We start from the raw sequence: 24775 nt of genomic DNA, 5'->3' as shown, positions 1-24775 counted from the left end.
GGTGGAGAAGTTTGTTCTCCTCTGCTCAGAAGGCTGGCTGACATCACCAGTCACCACAAGTGCTATGCATGGTACTGATGGGCTGGCATGAGTCCCTTGCATCATCCCAATTCACGAAATATCAATGTCACCAACAGTCTGAGATAAGCCCTGACTGAAAGGGTGAGACAAAGGCCTGCAATTTCAGTTTGCCAGAATCCCTGTAATTATAATACTGAGCCACTTATTAAAAACTAAGTGGTTTCTGTCCTGTAGAAAAGGGCAGAATGGGATTGTCAGTGTCCCATTGGAAGAGTTGATCAACATCCTTGGCACAGTGGGAAGCAGTGTGAGGAATATGACCTTGATCAGCTCTATTACATGGCCTGGGGTTAGGACACTTGGGTAATCTGTGTCACAGCCTCTTCGTCTGCTTGACTTGGATCCTGCATACCGGGACTATTTTTTCCTTTGGAGAGAAAAATCATCTGCCTTCATCATGCTTCTGTGCCATGGCATGGCAGTGCTGAGACTCATGCAAGTATTTCCCTCTTTCCTTTGGAATTTTCCCTTCTGCCTCTAATTTAGCCCGAGCTTGCCTCCTCTTGAGTATAAGGTGGTACTGTTTGGCATTGACATAGATAGGCTCTCCTCCAAGCATCTTCGGGCCAGGGAGAGGGGTTCTCTGGATTGCAGTCACAGAGCCAGCACCAGGTACCATCATGACCATCCCTCCTGAATTAACCACATTGCCTGTCACTGGAAGTGTCACAGGGACCGTCCCTTGCCCACTGCTGGTTGTGTTGGTGTCGGCTTCTGTATGAACAATCTGTGCTCCTGCCAGTTGGCTGTGGGGATGGTGATCATGCCTTGCTGGAGAATGGTGCCATCTGCATTAATGGCTGATAGACAGTGGTCTGCCCTTCAGCAGTCTGTCCCTCTTGCTGCCCCTGGAGAGCAATCTGCTGAATGTGTCTGTGATTGGCCAGCAGTGACGACCGTCCGGGGCTGCTGGGTGATGATATGCTGGGTCTGGCCCCACTTGCACAGCCTGTCCACCCTGGATCTGGATCTGTCCTGGTGGGACCTATTGTATCTGCTGCAAACCCCGTGTCCCAGAACAGGTACCTGCATGATGGTTTGACCTTGTCCACCAGGAAGAGCCTGGACCATGATGGGTTGGCCGGTTGTGACTAACCGGCCTTCACTGACCTGTACCATTAATGGCTGCCCTTGGACCTGCTGCTGCATCTGTCCAGCCTGTACAATAATCTGCTCTGTCGAACTATTGCTTTTTGCTGTATACTGTTCCACGGTCCCTCCAAGTCAGAGTCCTGTCCACAGTCAGTTTCATCCTGGAGACCCTAGAAGACTGCCAGATGCACTCCATGCTTCACTTCCCCGGTTGGCTGCCCATGCTGATTGGTTTCAGTACCGGACCCCAAAACTCAATCAGAGGCTCCAGCCGCTGCTGCCGACACCACTACCACTGCCTCGAAAATGGCAGTCCTTCCTCCCAAAATCATGTGGGTATGGACAAAATTACATCACATATTACATATAAGATTATGTTTAAACAATACAAATGGAAAAAAAAAGAATAAAAAAATTAAAAAAATAAAACAGAAGAAAGCAGCCACAAACAATGTATAAACAAGTAGATGTGGCTATGTTCCAATAAAAGCCTACATACAAAAGCAAAAACAACCCATAACTAATTTCAGGTTTCATGCTAATCACATGTGGTTGTGGGGGTGATGGTGTCGTGGCAAGAGCCCAGGACTTGAAGAAAAAAAAACAACAACAACAATATAATGTCTAATCCTTATTAGACATTAAACCACAGAAGGACAGTATCTGTATCTTGTTTCTGTATAATTTTTTAACATCTGTTGCTCAACATGTAATAATGTTTATTAAATATTGAATCAATATAGGTTGACTGAATCTGCATTATAATTGTACATCTGAGAAAATGTTCTTCCATAAGAATATTAGAGACACTTAACAAAATCACGTACAAAAGTAGTGGTAGTAAAACAACTCTATGGACTTTTTTCAAAAAACCTAATTTTTTAGTGCTTTTTAACTTCTGGGGTGTAAATCCTCCCACTATGGTCAAAGTGAAGTTGCTAATAGATGTCACTGAACTTAGAGTTGAAAATTCACTCTCAAATCATTTACATAAATGCATTTTTCTGATGCATTAAAATATACCTATCTACTTAGCATTTATATCCCAAAGATAAACATATGCAAGAAGGCAAAGTGGTTGCCTGAGGAGACTTTACAAACAGCTGTGAAAAGAAGGAAAGTGAAAGACAAGGGAGAAAGGAAAAGATATACCCAACTGAGTGCAAAGTTCCAGAGAATAGCTAGGAGAAATAAGAATTGTTAAATGAACAATTCAAAGAAGTAAAGGAAAACAACAGAATGGGAAAGATTAGAGATCTCTTCAATTCAAGAAACTTGGAGATATCAAGGAACATTACATGCAAGAATGGGCATGATAGAGGACAGAAATGGAAAGACCTAACAGAAACAGAAGAGATTAAGAAGAGGTAGCAAGAATACAAAGAACTATAAAAAAAAGGGCACATTGACCTGGATAACCACAATGGTGTGGTCACTCATTTAGAGCCAGACATCCTAGAGTATGAAGTCAAGTGGGCCTTAGGGAGCATTACTGCAAACAAAGCTAGTAGAGGTGATTGAATTCCAACTGAGCTATTCCAATCCTAACAGGTGATGCTGTTGAAGTGCTGCACTCAATATGTCAGCAAGGACATCACTTTGCTGACAAAGTTCCATATTGTCAAGGCTATGGTTTTTCCTGTAGCCATGTATGGATGTGAGAGTTGGACCACAAAGAAGACTGAGTGGTAAAGAACTGATGCTCTTAGATTGTGGCACCAGAAAAAACTCTTGAGAGTCCCTTGGATTGCAAGGAGATCAATTCGGTCAATCCTAAAGGAAATCAACTCCTGAATATTCCTTGGAAGAACTGATGCTGAAACTGAATCTCCAATTCTTTGGCCACATGATGTGAAGAGCTGACTCATCGGAAAATACCCTAATTTTTGGAAAGACTGAAGGCAAAAGGAAAAGGGATCAGCGGAGGATGGGAATGTTGGATGGCATCACTGACTCAATGGACATGAAGTTGAGCAAACTCTAGGAGAGAGTGGAGGACAGAGAAACCTGGCATGCTTCAGTCCATGGACTCGTAGAGTCAAACCCAAGGTATTGATTGAAAAACAGCAACATCAGATCTACTTGGCATTTATATCTATCTCAGATAAGCTGAAAGTTGTTTGAAAGCAAATTGTAATCAAATGTTTATTTTTTTAATGTCTTATACTGTTTCATGGCATATTTTGAGTGAATGTTTTAAGTGGGAAAAAAAAAAAACAAAACTGATTACAGGGGAGGAGGTTTAGCTGTTCAATTTAAACTCAGCTATCCACTGATGCAATCAATGAAATATTGAGTTTTTTTTCAATTCAATATCTCACTTTGGTAATTTACCTAAGAGCCTCCCATGAGACAGCAAAATGATTCTCCAATTAAAATGAGTGCTTCTTTATGGGTATTATTATCATGTTCAATACCACACTGGCTGTGACAATAGATATTCCAGTTCCTGTTTGTGTAAACTTAAGGACTCATTTAGCTTATCTAAGACTCTGCTTCTTCATTTGTGAAATGAAATCATAAGGATCTAGCTTAGAAAGTTGCTATAATTGTGAAATGAAATTCTGTATGTCAATGGCTTAGAATAGGTTGACACATACCATGGACTTAATAAACGATAGCCATCATTACTTTCATGGAGAGCTTCTAAAAGAATAATGCATAACTATTATAAAAATGCCTACAGATCTTAAATAAAGTAAATGAGCACTGTTCTTAATTGTAAAGCAGTAAGCAAATTACAGAATACTTTGAGGAAATGGATTGTTTTCAGGGAGTGATACATAGGACACTTCTATAGTGTTGGTAAGAATCTGTTTCTTCTACTGGGATTCTCCTGGAGTTTGCTCAAACTCATATTCATTGAGTTGGTGATGCTATCCAACCATCTCATCCTCTGTTACCCCCTTTTCCTCCTGCCTTCAGTCTTTCCCAGCATTAGGGTCTTTTCCAATGAGTCAGTTCTTCACATCAGGTGGCCAAAGTATTGGAGCTTCAAGATCAGCCAGTACTTCCAATGAATATTCAGGGATGATTTCCTCTAGGATTGACTAAATTGATTGGTCTGACGTCCTTGCAGTCCAAGGGACTCTCAAGAGTCTTCTCCAATACCACAGTGCCAAAATATCAATTCTTCATCACTCAGCTTTTTTTATGGTTCAGTTCTCACATCCATACATGACTATAGGAAAAACCATAGCTTTGACTATACTTATATTGTTATATATATGTATATACATAGTCCTCTTAATGATTGCATTCTGCATATACATATAAACTGCTTTCATAAATAATACTGTGAAAGAATTTTAATCTAGAATGCAACTGGAGAATATGAAATGCAAAATCTCATGCATGTACTCTCAGAAGAACTGAACTTAAGAAATGAGACAGTGATTTCCATTAAATGCTCAGTGTACAGAAAACAAAGCACTATCTCCTAAACCATGGACATCTACCAAGAATTTATTTCCATCTTCAAGCTAATTATTACTGCTTAGACTCTGGCTGAGTTTCCCACTCTTTGCACTCCTTGCCTATAAATATAGCCCAACTCAAACCTTCATGGGACTCCCATTTAGCTTACTACAGCATGTGTTTCCCAAATTTCAATTCCTATGGTAATTACAAATAATATCAGGTAAATTGCATTTGTTTCAGTTTACCTCTTTATCGAGACTGACATTCAATGTTTTTAGAATGTGGGATTCGAAGGAGACAACTGCCAGATCCTGCCTCAGAATCAAAATTCAGTGAGGTACACACTCTAAGATGCTTGCACTCAATGCTTTTTGGGTCTCCTTCTTCTGATTTGGTGAGTCCTCTCTCAAATTTTGAGCCCCTTCCTTTTGGTCAAGCTCTCCAATTTTATTCAGAATTTACACAAAAGATTGTCCTTCTGGTGGGAACTTTTTTTGGTTTCTCAATTAGGATGTGCTTGGCTTAGATTAAAACTTGTAGATTTTACTAAAAACAAAACTAAAACTAAAATGCAATCTAGAACCACAATACTATTATAAGGTATGTTCCAACTAGAGAAGATTGTTTAAGATATTCACTTGAAAACAAGTGTTCCCAAATCAACAAAATAAGATACTGTTCCAATGAATCTGACATTCTTGCTTTACTGCAAAAGAATTCAAAGATGGAGTGGTAAGTAAGAAGTGGATTTACTTAGAGAGAAACACAGTCCACAGAGTGCGGGTCACCTCAGAAGGCAAGAGAGAAGGCAAGAGAGCTTTGAAATATGACACGGTTAGTTTTTATGGGACCAGTAATTTCATAGGCTAATGAATGGGAAGATTTTACCCATTAAATTTTGAGGAAGGGACAGAAATTTCCAGAAATTGGGCCACCACCCATTTTTGGGGCCTTTTATGTTTGGTCTCAGAGCTGTCATGGTGCTTATATGTGTGTTATTAAGATGCTAACATATTACAAAGATTGTTTGTTGAGTCTACTGAAAGGTTGATTCTTTGGCCCAATTGGAATGGTAAAGTAAAAAGATCATGAAGCAGGTTTTGTCATATCCTACAGCTATGTCAATTTTTAAGGTTGTGCCCTACTCCCATCTCTCCTGTTTCGGTACCTGTTTTAACTGGCAGGCAGAAGTATCTAGAGGCTCCAAAATTCCAAAATAGCTTCACTGCAACAGGCTAATGAAAAATCAAATATTAAATATGTACCTAAAATAAAAAACTGTAAGACTAGGTAGCTCCTATTGTCCCCTCTCTATCTTTCTCTCTTTGAGTATGTGTTTCTCTAATCTTGGGTCTAAATCTGTTACTGAGTCCAAGCTGCATCTGCTTACCACACTACAGGTCAATAATTAGGAGACAGGTGTTGAGGTGAGGAATAGCAAATTTATTCTGAAAGCTGGGTGTCCAAGAAGATGGTGGGCTAAAGTTGTAGAGTACCCTCTTGTCACTATCTGGATTCCACTTTTTTTTTTTTAATTGAACAGAGAAGTAGAGGAGGTAAGGAAGTAAAGTAAAAAGACCATGAATCTTGCAAAATGTCTTCTGGTTTGGCCAACCTTGGGTGAGGGGATGTATTAATTTACTCTTCCTTGCAGTCATTCACAGGTGGAGAGGGTCAGAATGTCTCCCTGTGAGCTGAACAGAGACATTTTGGTTTAACATTCAGGCAAAGGAGCAGGGTTCTCAGAAGCAGACAATTGTGCATGCTTATAGCTATAAATAGCATCATTTTAGTGATTATAAAAACAAGAGCAACAGAAAGCAAGGGTTAAATTAAAACAAACTGATCCAACATGGTGTCACACTTTGTTTCCTTGCTACAAATTGCCCTTCCACTTTGAAATGACTATATGACCATAAAAAAAAATTCATCAAGCTAGTGGCCTTAAAATACCCTCACATATATTCTCAAAGTAAGTCCAGCACATGGGCCTCTCTCAAGTTTGATTCTCTGTTAAACTGCTACAGGCTATTCTCTTAAACAGATAAAGGGAAACTAGAACTAAAATTAATAGAAAACCTTGCCAAATTCTTGGGCATACCAAAAATACACTCTCTACTTTAACTCCTACTTATTCTAGTGCCTACAGATAGGATTCTGGGAAAAATGGCAGAAGGCAACTCAGGGTGAGAATTCTTATTGGGTCAGTTTTCCCAAACCTCTCTCTGTAGGCCCCAGTCAAGAGAAGAAGATAAAATTTCACATCAACTCTTTTCTATATTGAGACATTTTTTTATTGGTCCTTTCTCACCTGCTAATCTAGGAGGGAGAATAGTGAGGGATCCTGAAGAAAGATCTTAGTTCCCTGCGCAGGACTTGAGAAACATGGATGAAAACAAGGAACCCTAGCCCCCAGACCAGCAGGGGCTAGATGCTACAAGCAAAGTAGCCCTGGCTCTTGCCCCTATTTGAAAGCAAAAAATGTTTCAAGGAGATAAAAGCTATAAAAACAGGTACAAAGTTTATTATTAGAGAGATAGCATAGTGTATGGAAGAGCACACACTGCTTATCCAGCTCAGAATCAAGGCAGAGATACACACCCAGAGAGAAAGGGTGTGGGCACCCTCTCTAATGAGAAGGAGCACAGTAAGTCAGAAATGGGGCAGAGACACACATGGAGAGGAGTGCAGACAATCTGAGTGAGGAGGAAGCACAGAAAAGGGATGATGTAAATCACTTATGCAGGACAGTCTTTCCAGGAATTTGTTTACCTTTGGCCAATTACCTTGTTTCTTTTCTTTTCATCTAATTAATCCTTGGAACCTCTCCAAGATGCATGTGCAGCATTTTTCTAAGGTGGATCCCACCACTGAGGCCTATGAGTGCATGTCCACACTTATGGGGTGGGACCTCCTGCCATTCTGACCCCCAAGAAGTCTCCCTGCACTTGTGCCGGCAGGGAAGACTTCCCTGACCTCAGGAGTGGGCACTTTATCTCCCTATTTTAGTGGAGTCCAGCTTTTGCTACTAACTTTGTCCTTGGAGCATCTGGGTGAGAACAAAGCTTGGATTTTACTCCAGTTGTAAAACCCCAGGTGTTCAGCCCAGAGTCCCATTATGTCCTACCTCACTGGGAACAGCTGCCACTTTCTTGTTGGTTTTATCTCCTGCTCTGAGACCCTTTCTTGGCAACAGTCAGCCTAGAGGAATCAAAATATAGCCAGATAGAAATGTGAGTTATGCTCCATTTGCAACTAGATTTGGCTATACAGAAATGTGGGTTGAACTCCATTTGCAGCTAGAGTCCTACCAATTACTCCCAGCCATCAGAGCAATCCCTGAGGATTCCTAAGATTTTCTATCTTTTGATCATCTTTGAGAGTAGCTCTGGAACTTGGGAGGATAGTGTCCTTTCCGCTCTCTTTGGAGATGTCTCTTGAGGCAGAAGGAGAAGGGGACAACAGAGGATCAGATGGTTTGATGACATCACTGACTCAATGGACATGAGTTTGAGCAAGCTCTGGAACTTGGTGATGGACAGGGAAGTCTGGCATGTACAGTCCATGGGGCTTCAAAGAATCAAACAAAACTGAGCAACTGAACTGAAGTGAACTTGGGTCCAGTGGGTCACACATAACTACTAGAAATATTTAGTATTTGCTTCAGCTAAATCCTGACAAGATAATTGAAAGGTTTTTTGCTGTTGTTGTTTTAAGTAGCTGTATGGTCAGAAGTTAGCTAAGTTGGAAGTTAATTTTCACAGCCTGAGAGAATTCTTCTGTTTAGATATCCTCACCTAAGCTAAATGAACCCCTGTACCTAAATGGAAAGAAAAACATCATGAAATCTTTGCAGATTCCAAAGGCAAAGCTCTAATTTCAAAACATAATGTTAGGTAGTTAGAATAGGAAAAAGGAGTCCAGAATGGTGGTAGCTAAAAAACAAAGAAGGAAAAAGCCCATGAAAATAGAACAAAGGAAGGTCTGAGGACCAGAGTGAGGACCTCATGTAAAACAAACAGCCCTCCTGGCTAGCCCAATTTACATAGGGCAGGCTCAGAGGGGAGGAGACAAATATTTAAAAGGAAGCCACTGTTGATGGAAATGCAAACTAGTACAGCCACTATGGAGAACAGTGTGGAGATTCCTTAAAAAACTGGAAATAGAACTGCCATATGACCCAGCAATACCACTTCTGGGCATACACACTGAGGAAACCAGATCTGAAAGAGACACGTGCACCCCAGTGTTCATCGCAGCACTGTTTATAATAGCCAGGACATGGAAGCAACCTAGATGTCCATCAGCAAACGAATGGATAAGAAAGCTGTGGTACATATACACCATGGAATATTACTCAGTCATTAAAAAGAATTCATTTGAATCAGTTCTAATGAGATGGATGAAACTGGAGCCCATTATACAGAGTGAAGTAAGCCAGAAAGATAAAGACCAATACAGTATTCTAATGCATATATATGGAATTTAGAAAGATGGTAACGATAACCCTATATGCAAAACAGAAAAAGAGACACAGATGTACAGAACAGACTTTTGGACTCTGCGGGAGAAGGCGAGGGTGGGATGTTTCAAGAGAACAGCATGTATATTATCTATGGTGAAACAGATCACCAGCCCAGGTGGGATGCATGAGACAAGTGCTCGGGCCTGGTGCACTGGGAAGACCCAGAGGAATCGGGTGGACAGGGAGGTGGGAGGGGGGATCGGGATGGGGAATACATATAAATCCATGGCTGATTCATGTCAATGTATGACAAAACACACTACAATATTGTAAAGTAATTAGTCTCCAACTAATAAAAATAAATGAAAAAAAAAAAAAAAGGAAGCCTAGTAGGATTGGGGCTTATCCTCTTTTGGTTCTACCCACCCTCACGCCTCGAGGATGCATTTTCCATTGCTTGTCAATAAAACTGAGCTACAACACTGGCCCATCCATTGCTTCAAATTTTTGCTGAGGCGAGACAGAACCAAGGAAATTACACACTCCCCTGACAATATAATATAAACGGAGTACTTTCATAAAACTCAAACTTAATTTTCTTTCATTGGCTGAATGGATGATAGTTTTATGACTGTTAGTCTGCTTTTAATTAGCAATTGTAAAAGGTTTTTCTGTACCTTTTAAGTAATCTGCCTAGAAAGAAAAAATTGTGAGTTTTATCAAAATCATTTCCTGGATTTTATTTTGCCTTTATCAGATATTTGATTACTTACAAAAACCCAGTTTTTTCAATATTTAAAAAAGTAAGCTTTGTTCACAAACTATGTAATCTCTTGTATTTGCTTTAACATCTTCTATTGTCACTCTGGTTAAATGGATAGTTAAGATCATTATTTCATCTGTGATATTATCTATTCAAATGTTCAAGCATTTTGGTATTTTGACAACTTAAGAATCCACCTGCCAGTGCAGGTTTAATCCCTGGGTCAGGAAGATCCCCTGGAAGAGAAAGTGGCAATCCACTGCAGTATTCTTGCCTGGAAAACCCCATGGACAAAGGATCCTTGCAGGCTACAGTCCATGGGGTCACAGAGTTGGACAGGACTGAGTTTGTATGCATATGAATACCAATATCTAATTTTAAATGGAGTTTTTGTTAATTGTTTGTTTACATCAAATTAAGGCTTCCTGGGTAGCTCAAACCGTAAAAAAAATCTGCCTGCAATGTGGGAGACCTGTATTTGATCCCTGGGTTGGGAATATCCCCTGTAGAAGGGCATGGCAACCCACTGCAGTAGTCTTGCTGGGAGAATTTCATGGACAGAGGAGCCTGGCAGTCTCTGCAGTCCATGAGGTCACAAAGAGATGGACACGACTGAGTGACTAGCCTTCAGATTTTTTCAGCAAATTAGCTTTGAGATTTCCCAGAGAGTCCCTGCAAAAATCTCAAAGTATTTTTCTCTCATCTCAAAATGTGAAGCTAATCAGGTCTATTTAATATATTAAGGTACATGTGGAACATTATCAAATTAGAGGTGATGCTAAACTTTAGCTTATATATTTATGCATTCATGTTGTTATTTATAACTGTTGTAGAAATTGTATAAATTTCCTAAAAAATCTAATGAGTTCCTGTGTCAGTCACAATCCTCAGTTCAGTCACTCAGTCATGTGTGACTCTAGGACCCCATGGACTGTGGCATGGCAGGCTTCCCTGTCCGTCAACAACTGCCAGAGAGCTTACTCAAACTCATGTCCACCAAGTTGGTGATGTCATCCAACCATCTCATTCTCTGTCATCCCCTTCTCGCAAGTTCAATCTTTCCCAGCATCAGGGGCTTTTTCAAGTCAGTTCTTCATAGCAGGTAGCCAAAGAATTGGAGCTTCAGCATCAGTCCTTCCAATGCATATTCAGGACTGATTTCCTTTAGGATGGATTGGTTGGATCTCCTTGCAGTCCAAGGGACTCTCAAAAGTCTTCTCCAACTCAACAGTTGAAAAGCATCAATTTTTCAGTGCCCATATATATATTTTATATAAATATATATAAATTTCTTTATAGTCCAACTCTCACATCCATACATGACTACTGGAAAAAGCCATAGCTTTAACTAGATGTACTTTTGTTGGTAAAGGAACATCTCTGCTTTTTAATATGCTGTTTAGGTTGTTCATAGTTTTTCTTCTGAGGAGCAAGCATCTTTTAATTTCATGGCTGCAGTCACCATCTGCAGTGATTTTGGAGCCCACGAAGTAAAGTTTCCACTGTTTCCATTGTTTCTCCATCTATTTGCCATGAAGTGATGTGGCTGGATGCCATGATCTTAGTTTTCTGAATATTGATTTTTAAGCCAACTTTTTCACTCTCCTCTTTCACTTTCATCAAGAAGCTCTTTAGTTCTTCTTCGCTTTCTGTCATAAGGGTGGTGTCATCTGCATATCTGGGGTTATTGATATTTCTCCCTTCAATCTTAATTCCAGCTTCTGATTCATCCAGCCAGGAATTTCGCATAATGTATTCTGCATATACGGAGAAGGCAATGGCAACCCACTCCAGTACTCTTGCCTGGAAAATCCCATGGACAGGAGAGCCTGGTAGGCTGCAGTCCATGGAGTCGCGAAGAGTCAGGCACAACTGAGCGACTTCACTTTCACTTTTCACTTTCATGCATTGGAGAAGGAAATGACAGCCCACTCCAGTGTTCTTGCCTGGAGAATCCCAGGGACGGGGGAGCCTGGTGGGCTGCCATCTATGGGGTCGCACAGAGTCGGACACGAATGAAGAGACTTAGCAGCAGCAGCAGCAGCATTCTGCATATAAGTTAAATAAGCAAGGTAACAATATACTGCCTTGACATACTTCTTTCCTGATTTGAAACCAGTCTGTGGTTCCATGTCCAGCTGTTCATGTTGCTTCTTGACCTGCATACAGATTTCTCAGGAGGCAGGTAAGGTGGTCTGGTATTCCCATCTGTTTAAGAATTTTCCACAGTTTGTTGTGATCCACACAATCAAAGGCTTTGGCATAGTCAATAAAGCAGAAGTATATGTTTTCCTGAAACTCTCTTACTTTTTCAGATGATTCAAGGATGTTGGCAATTTGATCTCTGGTTTCTCTGCCTTTTTTAAATTCACCTTAAACATCAGGAAGTTCATGTCTCATGTACTGTTGAAGCCTAGCTTAGAGAATTTTCAGCATTACTTTGCTAGCGTGTAAGATGAGAGCAATTGTGTGGTAGTTTGAACATTCTTTGGCATTGCCTTCCTTTGGTATTGGAATAAAAACTGACCTTTTCCAGTCCTGTGGACATTGCCGAGTTTTCCAGGTTTGCTGGCATATTGAGTGCAGCACTTTCACAGCATCATCTTTTAGGATTTGAAATAGTTAAACTGGAATTCCATCACCTCCCCTAGCTTTGTTTGTAGTGATGATTCCTAATGCCCACTTGAATTCACATTCCAGGATGTCTGGCTCTGGGTGAGTGATCACACCATTTTGGTTATCTGGGTCATGAATATTTTTTTGTATAGCTCTTCTGTGTGTTCTTGCCACCTCTTCTGAATATCTTCTGCTTCTTTTAGGTCCATACCACTTCTGTCCTTTATTGAGCCCATCTTTGCATAAAATATCCCGTTGGTATCTCTGATTTTCTTGAAGAGGTCTCTAGCCTTTCCCATTCTATTGTTATCCTCTATTTCTTTGCATTGATCACTGAGGAAGGCTTTATTATCTCTCCTTGCTATTCTTTGGAACTCTACATTCAAATGGGTATAACTTTCCTTTTCTCCTTTGCCTTTTGCTTCTCTTCTTTGCTCAGCTATTTGTACGGCCTCCTCAGACAACCATATTTCCTTTTTGCATTTCTTTTTCTTGGGGATGGTCTTGATCACTGCCTCCTGTACAATGTCATTAAACTGTCTATAATTCTTCAGGCAATCTACCAGATGTAGTCCTTTGAATCTATTTGTCACTTCTACTTTATAATCATAAAGGATTTGATTTAGATCCTATCTGAATGGTCTAGTGGTTTTCCCTACTTTCTTCAAGTTAAGTCTGAATTTGGCAATAAGGAGTTCATCATCTGAGGCACAGTCAGCTCCTAGTCTTGTTTTTGCTGACTGTATAGAGCTTTTCCATCTTTGGCTGCAAGTAATATAATTAACCTGATTTTGGTATTGACCATCTGATGATGTCCATGTGTAGAGTCTTCTCTTGTGTTGTTGGAAAAACGTGTTTGCTATGACCAGTGCGTTCTCTTGGAAAAACTCTGTTAGGCTTCACCCTACTTCATTTTGTACTCCAAGGCAAAGTTTTCCTGTTACTCCAGGTATCTCTTGACTGTCTACTTTTGCATTCCAGTCCCCTTAATGAAAAGGACAACATTTTTGGGTGTGAGTTCTAGAAGGTCTTGTAGGTCTTCATAGAGCTGTTTAACTTCATCTTCTTTAGCTTTACTTGTTGGGGCATAAATTTGGATTTCTGTGATATTGAATGTTTTGCCTTGGAAGTAAATAGAGATCATTCTATCATTCGGGAGACTGCACCCATGTACTGCATTTCAGACTCCTTTACCAACTATGAGGGCCATTCCATTTCTTCTAAGGGATTCTTGCCCACAGTACTAGATATCATGGTCATCTGAGTTAAATTCACTCATTCCAGTCCATTTTAGTTCACTGATTCCTAAAATGTCAAAGTTCACTCTTGCCATCTCCTGTTTGACCACTTCCAATTTGCCTTGATTCATGGACCTAACATTCCAGGTTCCTATGCATTGTTGTTCAGCACCGGACTTTCCTTCCATCATCAGTCACATCCACAACTGGGTGTTGTTTTTGCTTTGGCTCCGTCTTTTCATTCTTTCTGGACTTATTTCTCCACTGTTCTCCAGTAGCGTATTGGGCACCTACCGACCTCGGGAGTTCATCTTTAGGTGTCCTATCTTTTTTTTCCTTTTCTTACTGTTCATGGGGTCAGTAAGAGATTGACCCAGACTTGCCCATGAGTGTTCAGGAATCTCTAGCGGAGGCCTGGTGGCCTCCTGGTGGCCTGCTGCAGGTTTGGGGTACTGAGTGTGGCAGTGGGTCCTTTTGGGACCTTTTGAAGGAGATCACCATTATCTTCATTACTTCCACCATAGTTTGGCCTCAGGTCAAACAACAGGGGAGGAACACAGTCCCGCCCATCAACAGAAATTGGATTAAAGGTTTACTGAGAATGGCCCTGCCCATCAAAAAGACCCAGTTTTCCTCTTGGTCAATCTCTCCCATCAGGAAGCTTCCATAAGCCTCTTATCCTTCTCCATTAGAGGGCAGACAGAAGGGAAATCACAGTCACAGAAAACCAATGAAATTGATCACATTCCACAGCCTTGTCTAACTCGGTGAGACTGTGAGCTATGCTGTGTAGGGCCACCCGAGACGGATGATCATGATGGAGAGTTCTAACAAAACGTGGTACACTGGAGAAGGGAATGGCAAGCCATTTCAGTATTTTTGCCTTGAGAACCCCATGAACAGTCAAAATTCTAGTTATTATCTTAAAATGTTGTGCATCACAGAAATAACCAAATTTCTTTGTCAACTCCATAATACTGAATTCTTTTTTTTTATTTTTTTTTATTTTTTTTTCTGAATTCTTATCATATCTTTAACCATGGCATTTTATCTCCTTTTGTCATTTACACACCATTATTGTTTTACTCTGATGCTTTTGAAAAATTGAGGTTCATAGAAAGGACCCCCAAGTACTCTTGATCTCTGCCCCCGCTGCCAAATCACAAGGTGAAAATCTTTGGTGCCTATTTTACAACTGGAACAAGACTCTACCCAACATTTGATCCCAGGCAAACACTGGAGTCTCAGAATCAAATGGACTAAAAAGAGAAAACTGCAGGAGATAGCGAAGGACAGGGAAGCATAGCAGGCTACAGTCCATGAGGTTGCAAAGAGCTGGACACGACTTAGTGACTGAACAACAGGAAGAGAAGTAACTGACATGGAGGTAAACTACTTCCTCCCAACATGTGGAAGCAAGAAATTTTCTTTCCATTTCTCCTTTTCTCCCTGATGCTATTTTCTAAATTCGAATACCATGAAGGTCTTTTTATGATTCATTTGTCCACTTTTTGCTTTTCTTTGGCCTGGAAATATGATGCCACTTTCCATATATCTAGGCCATTGCAGAGAAAATTCAAATTATCATTGAGATTTCCATGAAGTTGCAGATTCTATAGCTTCAAGTTCTCTGGAAAAAAATCTCAGTCCCCTCTCTATCATGTCAACCTCTAACTCTGGAGATCTATTTTCCTGTTTTTGGTTAGCAATCCCAAACCTGGGGAATATTGTATTGAGACTCTGCACAAAGGTGCTCAAGGCAAATGCGACTAAAATACATCCAGCTGAGTGGCCTGAAGACCCTTACAATTCAATGACCTCTACTGGTCTCATATTTCCAGGCCTGAGCCACAGTCTATAGGAGAAGTTGCAGGAGGAATATCTGATTCAAATTTGATCCCTTTGCCAGATTTCCTATTCCTCTGGCTGTGACATCTTTTCTGGGTGTTAGTTCTAAAAGGTCTTGTAGGTCTTCATAGAAGCATTCAACTTCAGCTTCTTCAGTGTTACTGGTTGGGCTATAGGCTTGGATTACAGTGATACTGAATGGTTTGCATTGGAAACAAACAGAGATCATTCTGTCATTTTCGAGATTGCATCCAAGTACTGCATTTTGGTCTCTTTTGTTGACCATGATGACCTCTCCATTTCTTCTAAGTGATTCCTGCCCACAGTAGTAGATATAATGGTCATCTGAGTTAAATTCACCCATTCCAGTCCATTTTAGTTCGTTGATGCCTAGAATGTCGACATTCACTCTTGCCATCTCCTGTTTGACCACTTCCAATTTGCCTTGATTCATGGACCTAACATTCCAGGTTCAAATGAAATATTGCTCTTTACAGACTGGGACCTTGCTTCTATCACCAGTCACATCTACAACTGGGTATTGTTTTGCTTTGGCTCCATCCCTTCATTCTTTCTGGAGTTATTTCTCAACTGATCTTCAGTAGCCTATATGGCACCTACTGAGCTGGGGAATTCCTCTTTCAGTATCCCAGCATTTTGCATTTTCATACTGTTCATGGGCTTCTCTAGGCAAGAATACTGAAGTGGTTTGCCATTCCCATCTCCAGTGGACCACATTCTGTCAGAAAAAGACATCCTTTTCATTATAGGGGACTGGAATGCAAAAGTAGGAAGTCAAGAAACAACTGGAGTAACAGGGAAATTTGGCCTTGGAGTATGGAATGAAGCAGGGCAAAGGCTAATAGAGTTTTGCCAAGAGAAAACACTGGTCATAGCAAACACCCTCTTCCAACAACACAAGAGAAGACTCTACACATGGATGTCAACAGATGGTCAACACTGAAATCAGCTTGATTATATTCTTTGCAGCCAAAGATGGAGAAGCTCTATACAGTCAGCAAAAACAAGACTGGCAGCTGACTGTGGCTCAGATGATGAACTCCTTATTGCCAAATTCAGACTTAAATTGAAGAAAGTAGGGAAAGACACTAGACCATTCAGGTATGACCTAAATCAAATTCCTTATGACTATACAGTGGAAGTGAGAAATAGATTTAAGGGACTACATCTAATAGACAGAGTACCTGATGAACTATGGATAGAGGTTCATGATATTGTACAGGAGACAGAGATCAAGACCATCCTCATGGAAAAGAAATGCAAAAAGGCAAAATGGTTGTCTGAGGAGGCCTTACAAATAGCTGAGCAAAGAAGAGAAGTGAAAAGGAAAGGAGAAAAGGAAAGATATTCCCATTTGAATGCAGAGTTCCAAAGAATAGCAAGCGAGATAAGAAAGCATTCCTCAGAGAACAATGCAAAGAAATAGAGGAAAACAACAGACTGGGAAAGACTAGAGATCTCTTCAAGAAAATTAGAGATACCAAGGGAACATTTCATGCAAAGATGGGTTCGCTAAAGGACAGAAATGGTGTGGACCTAACAGAAGCAGAAGAGATTAAGAAGAGGTGGCAAGAATACACAGAAGAACTGTACAAAAAAGATCTTCATGACCCAGATAATCACAATGCTGTGATCACTCACCTAGAGCCAGACATCCTGGAATGTGAAGTCAGGTGGGCCTTAGAAGGCATCACTAAGAACAGAGCTAGTGAAGGTGATAAATTCCAGTTGAGCTATTTCAAATCCTGAAAGATGATGCTGTGAAAGTGCTGCACTCAATATGCCATCAAATTTGGAAAACTCAGCAGTGGCCACAGGACTGGAAAGGGTCAGTTTTCATTCCAATCCCAAAGGAAGGCAATGCCAAAGAATGCTCAAACTACCACACAATTGCACTCATCTCACATACTAGTAAAGTAATGTTCAAAATTCTCCAAGCCAGGCTTCAGCAATTTATGAACCTTGAACTTCCAGATGTTCAAGCTGGTTTTAGAAAAGGCAGAGGAACCAGAGATCAAATTGCCAACATCCACTGGATCATCAGAAAAGCAAGAGAGTTCTAGAAAAAAACATCTATTTCTGCTTTATTGACTATGCCAAACCCTTTGACTGTGTGGATCACAATAAACTATGGAAAATGCTGAAAGATGGGAATACCAGACCACCTGACCTACCCCTTGAAAAACCTGTATGCAGGTCAGGAAGCAACAGTTAGAACTGGACATGGACCAATAGATTGGCTCCAAATAGGAAAAGGAATATGTCAAGGCTGTATATTGCCACCCTGGTTATTTAACTTATGTGCAGAGTACATCGTGAGACACTCTGGGCTGGAAGAAGCACAAGCTGGAATCAAGATTCCTGGGAGAAATATCAATAACCTCAGATATGCAGATGACATCACCCTTATGGCAGAAAGGGAAGAGGATCTAAAAAGTCTGTTGATGGAAGTGAAAGAGGAGTGTGAAAAAGTTGGCTTAAAGCTCAACTTTCAGAAAGCTAAGATCATGGCATCTGGTCCCATCACTTCATGGCAAATAGATGGGGAAACAGTTGAAAAAGTGGCAGACTTTATTTTTCTGGGCTCCAAAATCACTGCAGATGGTGATTGTAGCCATGAAATTAAAAGATGCTTACTCCTTGGAAGGAAAGCTTTGACCAACCTAGATAGCATATTAAAAAGCAGAGACATTACTTTGCCAACAAAGGTTCGTCTAGTCAAGGCTGTGGTTTTTCCAGTGGTCATGTATGGATGTGAGAGTTGGACTGTGAAGAAAGCTGAGCGCTGAAGAATTGATGCTTTTGAACTGTGGTGTTGGAGAAGACTCTTGAGAGTCCTTTGGACTGCAAGGAGATCCAACCAGTCCATCCTAAAGGAGATCAGTCCTGGGTGTTCATTGGAAGGACTGATGCTGAAGCTGAAACTCCAATTCTTTGGCCACCTCATGCGAAGAGTTGACTCATTTGAAAAGACCCTGATGCTGGGAGGGATTGGGGACAGGAGAAGAAGGGGACGACAGAGGCTGAGATGGTTGGATGGCATCACCTACTTAATGAACATGAGTTGGAGTAAACTCCAGGAGTTGGTGATGGACAGGGGCCTGGCGTGCTGCGATTCATGGGGTCACAAAGGGTCGGACATGACTGAGCGACTGAACTGAACTGAACTCGCTGTGAGTAATTGCAAATGAGGCTATTTAAGAATCTCTTAACTCTTGACAAATTTCCATAGAGCCTCTGGCCAAAGTTGTACTTGAAAATAGAGTAGTCCTTGATTATCTGTCTTTCTTTCTCTCTCTCTCTCTCCTTTTTTTTTTTTTCTGGCCAGATTATCTTTTGACTAAACAAGGAGGTATCTGTTCTATAGTCAGCATCACTTATTGTACTTGAATTAATACTTTTGTGAAGTCAAGTTTCAAATACACCATCTTTAAGATGAAGTCCATTGGCTACAACAAATGCAAACTTTTTCATCTTGGAATTTGGATTTATTCAGCAGGCTACCTACAGAACGGGGCTCAGGGTTTAAATCTATACTTCAATTTGCTCCCTCTATCCTATTTGTCATTTTTTAATTTGTTTTGTGACTTTTACATGTTCAGTTTTTCTTCTTCCAGTCTTTGTAAAAATAACAAGTCTGATACACTGATGTTTGCACCGTGCTTTGAAATAATATCTAAAACTTGCATCTTTGACTGAGTGTTCCTGCTTTGACCCTCCACTTTGACTCAATACAAGAATTTGCTCAAATTGGCCTTTTGGTTGTACTAGCTACAAAAGCTTCTCTCACCCTGAAGAAAGATGTCCAATTGTGGCATGGTGTAGAAAAATAAACAACAAAGATGATCAGTCAAATAATGAAGGTTATGCAGAAGAAACACTTAGCAATATGTTGGATAATCAACCCCCCTAATGGGGACATGCTCAAAAAGGGGACATATCAAAACAGACTAAAGTGAAGTGATGTATGGCAGGGAAAAATGAAGATGGTAAAGGCAAACTCATAAAGGAAACTTAACCTAAACTTACAGGAATTTACAGCTCTTCTCAGAAATCAGAAAAGGACAACAGCTAGTCCCCAACTGCTAGGTCTGTTCATATCATCTCTGGACTTCCTTGTTTCTCTGATTCAGCTATCCTGATTAAAACTGATTATTAAATTTCTTGCTCAAAGGAGGTCAATAAAATTTAGTTGTCATTTCCCTTCTTGGTGGCACACAAGCCACCTGAAAGTGGTCTTCTTCATCCTCAAGGGACATGGACTCCATATAACAATGTCTTTGATAAAAAACAGACAAATAAAGAAGGAAGAGAAATAATGTCTAAACTATATAGTTTATCAGCAATGCTTTCTGTGAAAGATCTTGATCCAACGGGGAAAATGCAGGATTTCAACTCAGAATGAAATGAGGATATGAAATGGAGAGCCTCACATATGTGCCCTCAGAAGAACAGAACTGAAGAGGCTGATCTCTATTAAATACCTGATTTATAGATGATCAAGCATTATTTCCTGATACATGAACATCCAACAAGTATCTCTCTCCATCTTCAAGTCAAAAAACTTACTGATTTGAACTCTGGTCAAACTCTCCACTCTTTGCGCTCCCTTCCTGTAAATGCAGCTCAATTCAAACCCTGAGAAGATTTGTTTGTAGGTTACTATACAATTTTTTCCCAAATTTCAATGCTTCTGCTATTCCCAAATGACTTCAATTTTGAGTAATTAAAATTTGCCTCAGTTTGCTGCTTTATGTCCCCAATAATACTGATAGTGTTAGTTTAAAATATATTTTATTGAAAATATTTGCAGTATGTTTGAAAATCAAGGAATAAAAATACATTTTTTTAACCAATTTGCAGAAATTTCAAGCATCCATACTAAGTAGTCTCTATCATTGTCTTTTGAAGCAAATAACCTAAAGGCAACAGGTAAAGATAAAGTTTTGGTGGTAAAGTAAAGGGGATTTTTGCCAATACAAAATTAGAAGAATAAGTTTATTAAAATTAAAGTCAACGTGGAATTTAAATAAATGGTTATTTTGCAAATGCCAGACAATGGAAGACAGCAAAAGAAAAAAAAAAAATAAAAAAGGTTTTGTTTTTAACTTTATGGGCCATTGTCCCAGTAATATTTACTACTACTTGACAAAGCTACCACATACCCTTTTAAGCTTTAGTGATTTCAGATTGTTAGTGTGAAGTTCAAGTGGCTATCTAATTGCCTAACCTAGTTAGCAAATTGTTTTCACTGTAGGTCTGTATTTGCCAAAATAACTTGTGTAATTTTTTTAGCTTATATGTTGTATTCCATCATTCTGTTCTCTTCAGGTAATTAAACTCAATTTTCAATGGCATTAGAGCTAAATTATGTTGTAATTATAGTATAATGATAAAACCCCAGGCTATTGATCCAAGAGTATTTGTAGTTTCTTTTATTCAGTTTACTGTTTGAAATATGATTTATTACTGCCTTAGGCCAGTATCAGTAAAATGAAAGATCTGAACTTAGGATATCCATTAAGACCCTTTGGGGACCTGAAAAGCTGTCTTCAATCTTTGTCCTAAGATCATAGCTAAGCACACTAATGAAGATAATGAATTCTCTTTTCATATTAAGTTAAGCCTGAGGGTTTTTTAAGTAAATAATCAGAGGTGAAAAGAAGAACAAAGAAAGTAAGATAAAATGATAATCAAGAGAAGGAAGAGAAAGAAAATGGGGAATGAAAAAGAGAAAGGAGAGGAGGAAGAAGCTGAGAAAGAGGAAGAGGAGCATATGTGTATGAAACAGATGAAGAGGAAGTAGAAACATTAAGAGAAAGAGCAGGACCCTGAAAAGGAGAAGAGGGAGAGAGAGAGAAGAGGGAGAGTGGGAGAAGAGGAGGAGCAATGGAAAAGGAACCAAACAAAAAGGAGAAAACTGTACTTTTTTGTTTCTTGTGAGAGAACACTCAATTTAAAAGCATTTGGGGATTTCTTAAGGTGAACTAAAGTACCAGCGTGATTTTTCTAGATAATTAATGCATAGTAAAGACTGCTTACTTATAGTAGTTCAAAATACCTATTTTCAAGTGACTTGCCCATTTGCAAATAAAGATAGAATATCAAAAATTCTATTTCAGATAAATGGCTAATTGGTACAACAGCCAAATTAATCTGTTTATTTTGCTTGTTTTTATTTGCCTTCTCTTATTGGCTGGTTGCAACACATAGTTCAAAATGTATCAAAACTTATACTTTTGTAAAAATATTCACAAGCCCCTAGATTACTATCATTTTAGTTTATAAACTTCCACTGACAGTCAGTCATGAGAATGCAAGTTTATCCTACAATGTGAGCTCAGGAAGAACACGACCTTAAACACCCAGATACTTGAACAATGCCTGAGATGTAACAGCCACTCAGTGAATAGTTGTTGAATGAATGAGATAAGTAATTGAGTAAGCAAATAAAAGCAAGGGAGGAAGAAAAGGAGGAAAGAATAAAGCTCTATGTCCTTTTACCTATGGAGTATGGTATATTTAGCATGCATTGTTTTGGTAGATTTAGCATCAACTATATGATGTTACTGTGATTTTTATACATATTGATTATAAAAACTTTACTAGATGAGCTTCAATATCTCAAAAATGAAGGAAGAGTAAATTAGAATTATAGAAAGTAATGTCTTCTAACTCCAGTAATTTTCTAAGGTCAAATGACTTAGAATTTGTGATTTCACAGTTCTTATCACTGTTAATTAATTTCACATAATGAATAAGCAAATCCTAAAGGAAATCAACTCTTGACTATTCCCTGGAAGGACTGATAGCAAAGCTGACGCTCCAATACTTTGGCTGCCTTATGCGACGAGCTGCTGCTAAGTCACATCAGTCGTGTCTGACTCTGTGTGACCCCATAGACGGCAGTCCACCAGGCTCCTGTACTTGGGATTCTCCAGGCAAGAATACTGGAGTGGGTTGTCATCTCCTTCTCCGTGCAAAGAGCTGACTCATTGGAAAAGACCCTGATGCTGGGATAGGTTGACAGCAAAAGGAAAAAGGAGTGACAGAAGATGAGATGGTTAGAAGGCATCACCAAACTCATCAAACACGAGTTTGAGCAACCTCCAGGAGATAGTGAAGGACAAGGAAGCCTGGCGTGCTGCAGTTCCTGGGACTGCAAAGCATTGGACATGACTTAGCAACTGAATAGCAACACTGAATAAGTAAAAAGAATGTAAAAATTAAAATATGTTCAATTGGTAAATCAAATGCTGGGCATTCTGAACAAATTCACAAAATAGGTGGGTTGTGAAAAGAATTTGAATCATTATGTAAATTGCTGCCACTGACACAACAGTTCTCCTGGAAGGGTAAGTCTTGTAAAGTGTCAAATTATGTTTTAGATCATCAGTATTTTTTAAGAAAGAAGAACTTTTTTTTTCCCCCACAACAGACTATTTAACTGAAGTCGTCGGTGGATAATATTTATTCAGGTCACTGTCTTTGCAAACCATTAAGCGTAACCTTAGTAGCCTTTTCTCCTCATTAGAAATTTTTGAGTTCATTAAATGTCATATTTAATCAATGACATTCCTAATCACTGATATTTGTAGCTACAACATGACCCAGGGACCACAGATGACTATTACCATGATCGATTTTGAGTTTCTCTCATTAACATCATTTTAAGCTTCAAGCTTTAGTTTTAAAAATTGCCTGGAGTAATTATGAAAATAGTTATTGTCATCTAATTCTTTTTTCACTCTTTGTTGCAAGATAAAAAGTCACACAAATTATCCTTGTTTTCTGTCCTGCCAGCTGATGGGCAATAGTATCTATCATTCAAATAAGTAGCTGCTGAGGCCCTTTTAATTTAATTGAGGATTGATGGCTGGGACTTTTTCCTTTTCTAATGGTCACCTGTTTTGGATAATATTGCCTGTCAAAATGTGAAAAAGTAACAAACAAAAGTCTGCCTCTGGTGATATGAGGAAGGCAGAGGCTCCAGAGGGGTTTTTGACCTCATGGCCCTGATTTCATTGTTCTGGGCTCCCTTGCATAGATTCACATTGATTGCAGCATTGAGTTTCTGGGTTTTCTACATTTTTCACCTTAATTACTTTTCATGTAGAGCAGTAAAGGAGGAAGGATGCATTTCCTCAGTTTTTTCTTAAATAATCCTAAGATAATAACTAGAAGATAAATTTAAAATATGCACCAAACTTATAGTCTGAATTCTAATGTAAAATAGAAATTCAGGGTAACTGCAGTTAATTTTGCTTTTTGTCTTTTTTTGTTTGTTTGTTTCCTTTGATAAGAAAAATAGACAAAACAAAGAGAACTAAGCTTGCTTTCAAAAGTTCTATCTTCAGAATAATATCTTTGTCTTTGGTACCCAGTTTTACAATGTCTTAGCTTACTACAGTTTCCCTGCCTGAAACTTCTGGATAAGTTACTAAGTGCAAGCTCATGTTCCTGACTCACAGTGAAGTCAAACCAACCAAAATGTTAGCAAGCTGGTAGCAGAGAAAATTTTACTGTAGAACTATGCAAGAGGACTCATGTCCCCAAAACCCTGAACTGCTGGGAAGGTTTCAGCAAAGTATTTTTAAAGGCTAGGTGGTGGGGGGGGGGGGGTCACAAGGTATATGATCAGCTTCATCACAATTATCTGACTGGTTGATGTTGAGGAAACAGGGCATTATTGTCCCTCAGGTAACAGTATATCTGGGGGCTATGTGCTCATAATCATTAAGTAGTTAATTTCTTCCATTTGGTGGTGGTTTTAGCATCTGTGAAACAACTCAGGAAGTGTGCATCAAACATGATTATCCAGTCCTTCAGAAAAGAGGGACAGCAGGGAATATGAAGGAGGGGGTCTGTCCCAGGGAAGGTCCCATAAAACCCTGCTCAGTTACAAATATATTATCTCAGATTGTAGAATTTTTGTGATTGGTGATAGCATGGGAGAAATATAAAGGGAAGAAGGACACTCTGCCACTGTTGTCCTGTTTAACAAACCATGTAACTCAATGCATGAGCACATGCACACACCCACTTTTATTTAACAAGGAAGATTATAACATATATGAGGAGAAAAGGACATACAAGTCCTTCTTGGACATGTTTCTGTCCCAGTTCATACACTCGCTCCCTCTCTGTGTTCCTTTTTTTCGCTGGATTCTTCATCCAAATGTCTTCATGTGAATCATCAGTCACCTTTGCTAAAATCTGTCCAGTGAACAT

The 24775-nt window shown here is 39.5% G+C and overlaps 1 pseudogene; it reads right to left on the bottom strand.

Moving 5' to 3' along the window:
- Positions 1-371: 371 nt before the first annotated feature.
- Positions 372-24775, bottom strand: LOC122693145 (annotated as a pseudogene).

This window comes from Cervus elaphus, chromosome 5, assembly GCF_910594005.1.
Source record: "Cervus elaphus chromosome 5, mCerEla1.1, whole genome shotgun sequence".
Taxonomy (NCBI): domain Eukaryota; kingdom Metazoa; phylum Chordata; class Mammalia; order Artiodactyla; family Cervidae; genus Cervus; species Cervus elaphus.
The sequence above is the reverse complement of the archived record's forward strand: the minus strand, read 5'-3'. Positions and strand labels throughout refer to the sequence as shown.